Genomic DNA, 8,995 nt, shown 5'->3' with positions numbered 1-8,995 from the left:
TGTATTGTATACGCTTCCGCCACCCGCAATAAGTTTCCACGAGCCTCACTCAGGCGCTCGAAGAGCTGTAGTCTCCTGGAATCATATCACTCGCTTCGCGGTGATATTTCCACCACCGTTATTATCGTGAGTTAGTAATTGCCACCCTATCCGCCGTATTGTTTTAGCGGCGTGCATGTAATAAATTGATGGGCAGTCTCTGCTCAACCTTGTATTATATTTAGTACTCCTGGTATTTTTCTTCTGTGACCAAGATAATGTCTACCAGCGAGAAGGAATTCTTCCTCGCTGGTCCGTAAAAGGGATTGGTCTCTCAATAATTATTTTATTGAAAAACCGGTCGTGACAGGAAGAGGCTTAGTCAACGGGTCTGCAACATTCAGATCCGTATGTATCTTGCAAATCTCTATGTCTCCCACCTGGACTTGGTCCCGGATGGAATTGAAGCGTCTCTTGATGTGCTTGGTCCTCTTGTGAAATCTGGATTCCTTTGCCAAGGCAATTGCACCAGTATTGTCACAAAAGATTTTCATTGGACCCGATGCACTAGGTATGACACCTAGATCAGATATGAACTCCTTCATTTGCTGCTTCCGAAGCAGCTATGTACTCCGCTTCACACGTAGATCCCGCCACGACGCATTGTTTAGAACTGCACCAACTGACAGCTCCACCGTTCAATAAAAACACGTATGCGGTTTGCGATTTAAAATCGTCCGGATCAGTGTCAAAGCTTGCATCGACGTAACCATTTACGACGAGCTCTTTGTCACCTCCATAAACGAGAAACATATCCTTAGTACTTTTCAGGTATTTTAGGTATTTCAGGATGTTCTTGACCGCTGTCCAGTGATCCAGTCCTGGATTACTTTGGTACCTCCCTGCTAAACTAATAGCAAGGAACAGATCAGGTCTGGTACACAACATTGCATACATGATAGAGCCTATGGCTGAAGCATAGGGAACATCTTTCATTTTCTCTCTATCTTCTGCAGTGGTCGGGTATTGAGTCTTACTCAACTTCACACCTTGTAACACATGCAAGAACCCTTTCTTTGCTTGATCCATTTTGAACTTCTTCAAAACTTTGTCAAGGTATATGCTTTGTGAAAGTCCAATTAAGCGTCTCGATCTATCTCTATAGATCTTGATGCCCAATATATAAGCAGCTTCACCGAGGCCCTTCATTGAAAAACTCTTATTCAAATATCCTTTTATGCTATCAGAAATTCTATATCATTTCCAATCAACAATATGTCATCCACATATAATATCAGAAATGCTACAGAGCTCCCACTCACTTTCTTGTAAATACAGGCTTCTCCAAAAGTCTGTATAAAACCATATGCTTGATCACACTATCAAAACGTTTATTCCAACTCCGAGAGGCTTGCACCAGTCCATAAATGGATCGCTGGAGCTTGCACACTTTGTTAGCTCCCTTTGGATCGACAAAACCTTCCGGTTGCATCATATACAACTCTTCTTCCAGAAATCCATTCAGGAATGCAGTTTTGACATACATTTGCCAAATTTCATAATCATAAAATGCGGCAATTGCTAACATGATTTGGACAGACTTAAGCATCGCTACGGGTGAGAATGTCTCATCATAGTCAATCCCTTGAACTTGTCGAAAACCTTTTGCAACAAGTCGAGCTTTATAGACAGTAACATTACCGTCAGTGTCAGTCTTCTTCTTGAAGATCCATTTATTCTTGATGGCTTGCCGATCATCGGGCAAGTCAACCAAAGTCCATACTTTGTTCTCATACATGGATCCCATCTCAGATTTCTTGGCCTCAAGCCATTTTGCGAAATCTGGGCTCACCATCGCTTCTTCATAGTTCATAGGTTCGTCATGGTCTAGTAACAGAACCTCCAGAATAGGATTACCGTACCACTCTGGTGCGGATCTTACTCTGGTTGACCTACGAGGTTCAGTAACAACTTGATCTGAAGTTTCATGATCATCATTATTAACTTCCTCACTAATTGGTGTAGACGTCACAGGAACCGGTTTCTGTGATGAACTATTTTCCAATAAGGGAGCAGGTACTGTTACCTCATCAAGTTCTACTTTCCTCCCACTCACTTCTTTCGAGAGAAACTCCATCTCTAGAAAGGATCCATTCTTAGCTACGAATGTCTTGCCTTCGGATCTGTGATAGAAGGTGTACCCAAGAGTTTCCTTCGGGTATCCTATGAAGACACATTTCTCCGATTTGGGTTCGACCTTATCAGGTTGAAGCTTTTTCACATAAGCATCGCAGCCCCAAACTTTAAGAAATGACAACTTTGGTTTCTTGCCAAACCACAGTTCATAAGGCGTTGTCTCAACGGATTTTGATGGTGCCCTATTTAACGTGAATGCGGCCGTCTCTAAAGCATAACCCCAAAACGATAGCGGTAAATCAGTAAGAGACATCATAGATCACACCATATCTAGTAAAGTACAATTACGACGTTCGGACACACCATTACGCTGTGGTGTTCCGGGTGGCGTAAGTTGTGAAACTATTCCGCATTGTTTCAAATGTAGACCAAACTCGTAACTCAAATATTCTCCTCCACGATCAGATCGTAGAAACTTTATTTTCTTGTTATGATGATTTTCAACTTCACTCTTAAACTCTTTGAACTTTTCAAATGTTTCAGACTTATGTTTCATTAAGTAGATATACCCATATCTGCTTAAATCATCTGTGAAGGTGAGAAAATAACGATACCCGCCGCGAGCCTCAACATTCATTGGACCACATACATCAGTATGTATGATCTCCAACAAATCAGTTGCTCGCTCCATAGTTCCGGAGAACAGCGTTTTAGTCATCTTGCCCATGAGGCATGGTTCGCAAGTACCAAGTGATCCATAATCAAGTGATTCCAAAAGTCCATCAGTATGGAGTTTCTTCATGCGCTTTACACCAATATGACCCAAACGGCAGTGCCACAAATAAGTTGCACTATCATTATCAACTCTGCATCTTTTGGCTTCAACATTATGAATATGTGTATCACTACTATCGAGATTCATCAAAAATAGACCACTCTTCAAGGGTGCATGACCATAAAAGATATTACTCATATAAATAGAACAACCATTATTCTTAGATTTTAATGAATAACCGTCTCGCATCAAACAAGATCCAGATATAATGTTCATGCTCAACGCTGGCACCAAATAACAATTATTTAGGTCTAAAACTAATCCTGAAGGTAGATGTAGAGGTAGCGTGCCGACGGCGATGACATCGACTTTGGAACCATTTCCCACGCACATCGTCACCTTGTCCTTAGCCAGTGTTCGCTTAATCCGTAGTCCCTGTTTTGAGTTGCAAATATTAGCGACAGAATCAGTATCAAATACCCAGGTGCTACTGCGAGCTCTGGTAAGGTACACATCAATAACATGTATATCACATATACCTTTGTTCACCTTGCCATCCTTCTTATCCGCCAAATACTCTGGGCAGTTCCGCTTCCAGTGACCAGTCTGCTTGGAGTAGAAGCACTCAGTCTCAGGCTTAGGTCCAGACTTGGGTTTCTTCTCTGAGCAGCAACTTGTTTGCTGTTCTTCTTGAAGTTCCCCTTCTTCTTCCCTTTGCCCTTTTTCTTGAAACTGGTGGTCTTATTGACCATCAACACTTGATGCTCCTTCTTGATTTCTACCTCCGCAGCCTTTAGCATTGCGAAGAGCTCGGGAATCGTCTTATCCATCCCTTGCATGTTATAGTTCATCACGAAGCTCTTGTAGCTTGGTGGCAGTGATTGAAGAATTCTGTCAATGACGCTATCATCCGGAAGATTAACTCCCAGTTGAATCAAGTGATTGTTATACCCAGACATTCTGAGTATATGCTCACTGGCAGAACTATTCTCCTCCATCTTGCAGCTGTAGAACTTATTGGAGACTTCATATCTCTCAATCCGGGCATTTGCTTGAAATATTAACTTCAACTCCTGGAACATCTCATATGCTCCATGACACCCAAAACATCGTTGAAGTCCCGGTTCTAAGTCGTAAAGCATGGCACACTGAACTATCGAGTAGTCATCAGCTTTGCTCTGCCAGACGTTCATAACATCTGGTGTTGCTCCTGTAGCAGGTTTGGCACCTAGCGGTGCTTCCAGGACGTAATTCTTCTATGCAGCAATGAGGATAATCCTCAAGTTACAGACCCAGTCCGTGTAATTGCTACCATCATCTTTCAACTTTGCTTTCTCAAGGAACGCCTTAAAATTCAACGGAACAACAGCACGAGCCATCTATCTACAACAAACATAGACATGCAAAATACTATCAGCTACTAAGTTCATGATAAATTTAAGTTCAATTAATCATATTACTTAAGAACTCCCACTTGGATAGACATCTCTCTAATCATCTAAGTGATCACGTGATCCAAATCAACTAAACCATAAGCGATCATCACGTGAAATGGAGCAGTTTTCAATGGTGAACATCACTATGTTGATCATATCTACTATATGATTCACGCTCGACCTTTCGGTCTCAGTGTTCCGAGGCCATATCTGCATAAGCTAGGCTCGTCAAGTTTAACCTGATTATTCTGCGTGTGCAAAACTGGCTTGCACCCGTTGTAGATGGACGTAGAGCTTATCACACCCGATCATCACGTGGTGTATGGGCACGACGAACTTTGGCAACGGTGCATACTCAGGGAGAACACTTTTATCTTGAAATTTAGTGAGAAATCATCTTATAATGCTACCGTCAATCAAAGCAAAATAAGATGCATAAAAGATAAACATCACATGCAATCAATATAAGTGATATGATATGGCCATAATCATCTTGTGCTTGTGATCTCCATCTCCGAAGCACCGTCATGATCACCATCATCACCGGCGCGACACCTTGATCTCCATCGTAGCATCGTTGTCGTCTCAACAACTATTGCTTCTACGACTATCGCTACCGCTTAGTGATAAAGTAAAGCAATTACAGGGCGATTGCATTGCATACAATAAAGCGACAACCATATGGCTCTTGCCAGTTGCCGATAACTCGGTTACAAAACATGATCATCTCATACAATAAAATATAGCATCATGCCTTGACCATATCACATCACAACATGCCCTGCAAAAACAAGTTAGACATCCTCTACTTTGTTGTTGCAAGTTTTACGTGGCTGCCACGGGCTGAGCAAGAACCGTTCTTACCTACGCATCAAAACCACAATGATAGTTTGTCAAGTTAGTGATGTTTTTAACCTTCTCAAGGACCGGGCGTAGCCACACTCGGTTCAACTAAAGTTGGAGAAACTGACACCCGCTAGTCACCTGTGTGCAAAGCACGGCGGTAAAACCAGTCTCGCGTAAGCGTACGCATAATGTCGGTCCGGGCCGCTTCATCCAACAATACTGCCGAACCAAAGTGTGACATGCTGGTAAGCAGTATGAATTGTATCGCCCACAACTCACTTGTGTTCTACTTGTGCATATAACATCAACACATAAAACCTGGCTCGGATGCCACTGTTGGGGAACGTAGTAATTTCAAAAAAAATCCTACGCACATGCAAGATCATGGTGATGCATAGCAATGAGAGGGGAGAGTGTGTCCATGTTGTGACGCCCCCGATTCAATCGTACACTAATCGTGCACGCAAATGTGTACGATCAAGATCAGGGACTCACGGGAAGATATCACAACACAACTCTACAACATAAATAAGTCATACAAGCATCATAATACAAGCCAGGGGCCTCGAGGGCTCGAATACAAGTGCTCGATCATAGACAAGTCAGCGGAAGCAACAATATTTGAGTACAGACATAAGTTAAACAAGATTGCCTTAAGAAGGCTAGCACAAACGGGGATACAGATCGAAAGAGGCGCAGGCCTCATGCCCGGGATCCTCCTAACTACTCCTGGTCGTCATCAGCGGGCTGCATGTAGTAGTAGGCACCTCCGGTGTCGTAGGAGTCGTCATCGACGGTGGCGTCTGGCTCCTGGGCTACAGTATCTGGTTGCGACAACCAGGTAGAAAGGAAAGGGGGAAAAGAGGGAGAAAAGCAACCGTGAGTACTCATCCAAAGTACTCGCAAGCAAGGAGCTACACTACATATGTATGGGTATATGTGTAAAGGGCCATATCGGTGGACTGAACTGCAGAATGCCAGAATAAGAGGGGGATAGCTAATCATGTCGAAGACTACGCTTCTGGCCACCTCCATCTTGCAGCATGTAGGAGAGAGTAGATGGTAAGTTCACCAAGTAGCATCGTATAGCATAATCCTACCCGGCGATCCCCTCCTCGTCGCCCTGTTAGAGAGCGATCACCGGGTTATATCTGGCACTTGGAAGGGTGTGTTTTATTAAGTATCCGGTTCTAGTTGTCATAGGGTCAAGGTACAACTCCGGGTCGTCCTTTTACCGAGGGACATGGCTATTCGAATAGATAAACTTCCCTGCAGGGGTGCACCACCTAACCCAACACGCTCGATCCCATTTGGCCGGACACACTTTTCTGGGTCATGCCCGGCCGCGGAAGATCAACACGTCGCAGCCCTACCTAGGCACAACAGAGAGGTCAGCACGCCAGTCTAAATCCTATGCGCGCAGGGGTCTGGGCCCATCGCCCATTGCACACCTGCACGTTGCGTACGCGGCCGGAAGCAGACCTAGCCCCCTTAATACAAGCGCGAGCTTACGGTCCAATGCGGCGCGCGCCGCTCAGTCGCTGACGTCACGAAGGCTTCGGCTGATACCACGACGTCGAGTGCCCATAACTTTCCCACGTAGTTGGTTAGTGCGTATAGACCAAATGGCCAGACTCAGATCAAATACGAAGAACTCGTTAAGCATGTTATTTTAAAGTAACCGCGAACGCCGACCAGGGCCAGGCCCACCTCTCGCCTAGGTGGTCTCAACCTGCCCTGTCGCTCCGCCACAAAGATCCACTCGCGGGTACTCCTACGAGCCAACCCGACTTTAGTCACCACAGGTATCATATATCATGTATATAAGTATATACCCGTGATCACCTCCTGAGTGATCACGGCCCGATAGTATAGCATGGCAGACGGACAAGAATGTAGGGCCACAGATGGAATACTAGCATCCTATACTAAGCATGTCGGATTGCAGGTAAAGGTAACAACAGTAGTAGCAAGGACAGGCTATGCATCAGGATAGGATTGACGGAAAGCAGTAACATGCTACACTACTCTAATGCAAGCAATAGAGAGTAGAATAGGCGATATCTGGTGATCAGGGGGGGCTTGCCTGGAATCTCAGCCGAGAAGGAGGGGTCGTCAACACCGTAGTCGTACTGGGTGTCGGTCTCGGTGTCTAGTGAGAGAAGAGGGGGAAGAAACAATAAATACAATGCAAACAAATGCATGACGATGCATGACATGACAAAGCGTGATGCTAGGGGTGCCCAATCACGGTAATAGGTGATACCGACGAAGGGGGAAACACCCGGGAAAGTATTCCCGGTGTTTTGCGTTTCCGGACAGATGAACCGGAGGGGGAAAGTTGCTAGTTCGATATGTTAGGGATCTGTGGCGGATGAACGGGCTGCGTATCCGGATTCGTCTCGTCGTTCTGAGCAACTTTCATGTAGAAAGTATTTTCATCCGAGTTACGGATTATTTTATATGATTTTCTAAAGATTTAATCATTTTCTAATTTCAATTATTTATTTAAATCCAACATTATCCAGAACAGTGAATGATGACGCAGGCATGACATCAGAGTGATGTCAGCAGGTCAACTGGTCGGTTGACCAGTCAAACCAGACAGGTGGGTCCAGTGGGACCTACATGTCATTGTCTAGGGCACTAACAGGGGGGTTTAGACTAACTAAATGGGTTAATTAGTGGGTGGGGCCCAGTAGTCAGTGACTACTTAGTTAATTAAAATAGTTAATGAAATAATTAGCATTTTATTTATTTACAAAAATGTTTTAAATGACGCGGGCCCGCATGTCAGTGGCAGTAGCTACCACATCAGCGCAGTTGACTTCAGTCAACGTGGCCAGTTGGGGCCCCTAGGCCCACAAGCAGTGACCCAGGGGGTGGGCCCCTGTGTGCCAGCTCAGCGGAGCCGCCGGAGTAGCTCCGGTGAGCTCGCGCGCAGCGGCCGAATGCCGACGAGCGTTGGGATTCACCTATGGGGCACCAAATCGGGCGCGGGTAGGCTCTCTGGAACAGCCTCTTCGCGCCGCGTCCGATGGAGGGGAGCACGACGACGGGGGTGGCCGGAATGGTCGCCGGCGAAGAGCGCGGCGGACGACAGTTCGGGCGCGGACGGGGATCGCGCTACAGGGCATTCGAACGAGGCGTGTTTGGGACCGAACAGACGAGCGCGTCGAGGCGCGTCGAACGATGGAGGGGGCTTGGCCGGAAACAGCCGGAGAGAGCGGTGGCGAGCGGCGGAGCGGACGCCAGAGTTCGGGCGTCAGTGGATCCAGCGCTAGGGGGCACGGGAAGGCGTGTGCGCGTGCGTGTCGGGTTCCTGGAAGCACCAGGAACACGATGCCGTGCTCACGCGAGCACGACGGAGAGCATGGCCATGGCGACGAGGCGATCTGCGGCGACGTGCTCACGGCAACGGCGACGAGGCAGCTACGGTGCGCGAGGGAGCTAACGGAGATGGGCGGGAGATGGGGGAGCTCACCGTGCGGCATGCAAGATGGCCCTTGGGAGTTTAGTAGCAGCAGAGTCGATGGCGCTCGTCGGAGACGCGCCGGGGATCCGTGGAAGAAAATGAGGCCGGGGCAGCGTTCGTGGGCGCCCGGCGTCCTGCGGCTCGTCGGGGAGGCGTAGTCGAGGGATGTGGAGCGAGCGGACACGTTGGAGAGGTGCGGAGGTCGCGGTGGCCGCGAGTTCTACGGCGGCGAGGCCATGGCGGCGCTCGGATGCGGTGGGATGGATCTGAGAGGAGAGGGAGGCGCAGGGACCGAGAGGGTGAGTGGGAGATGGGATCGAGGAGGCGAGTGCATGGCGATCTTATCCC

This window comes from Triticum aestivum, chromosome 7D (assembly GCF_018294505.1).
Source record: "Triticum aestivum cultivar Chinese Spring chromosome 7D, IWGSC CS RefSeq v2.1, whole genome shotgun sequence".
NCBI lineage: Eukaryota > Viridiplantae > Streptophyta > Magnoliopsida > Poales > Poaceae > Triticum > Triticum aestivum.
Note: the sequence above shows the minus strand (reverse complement) of the source record.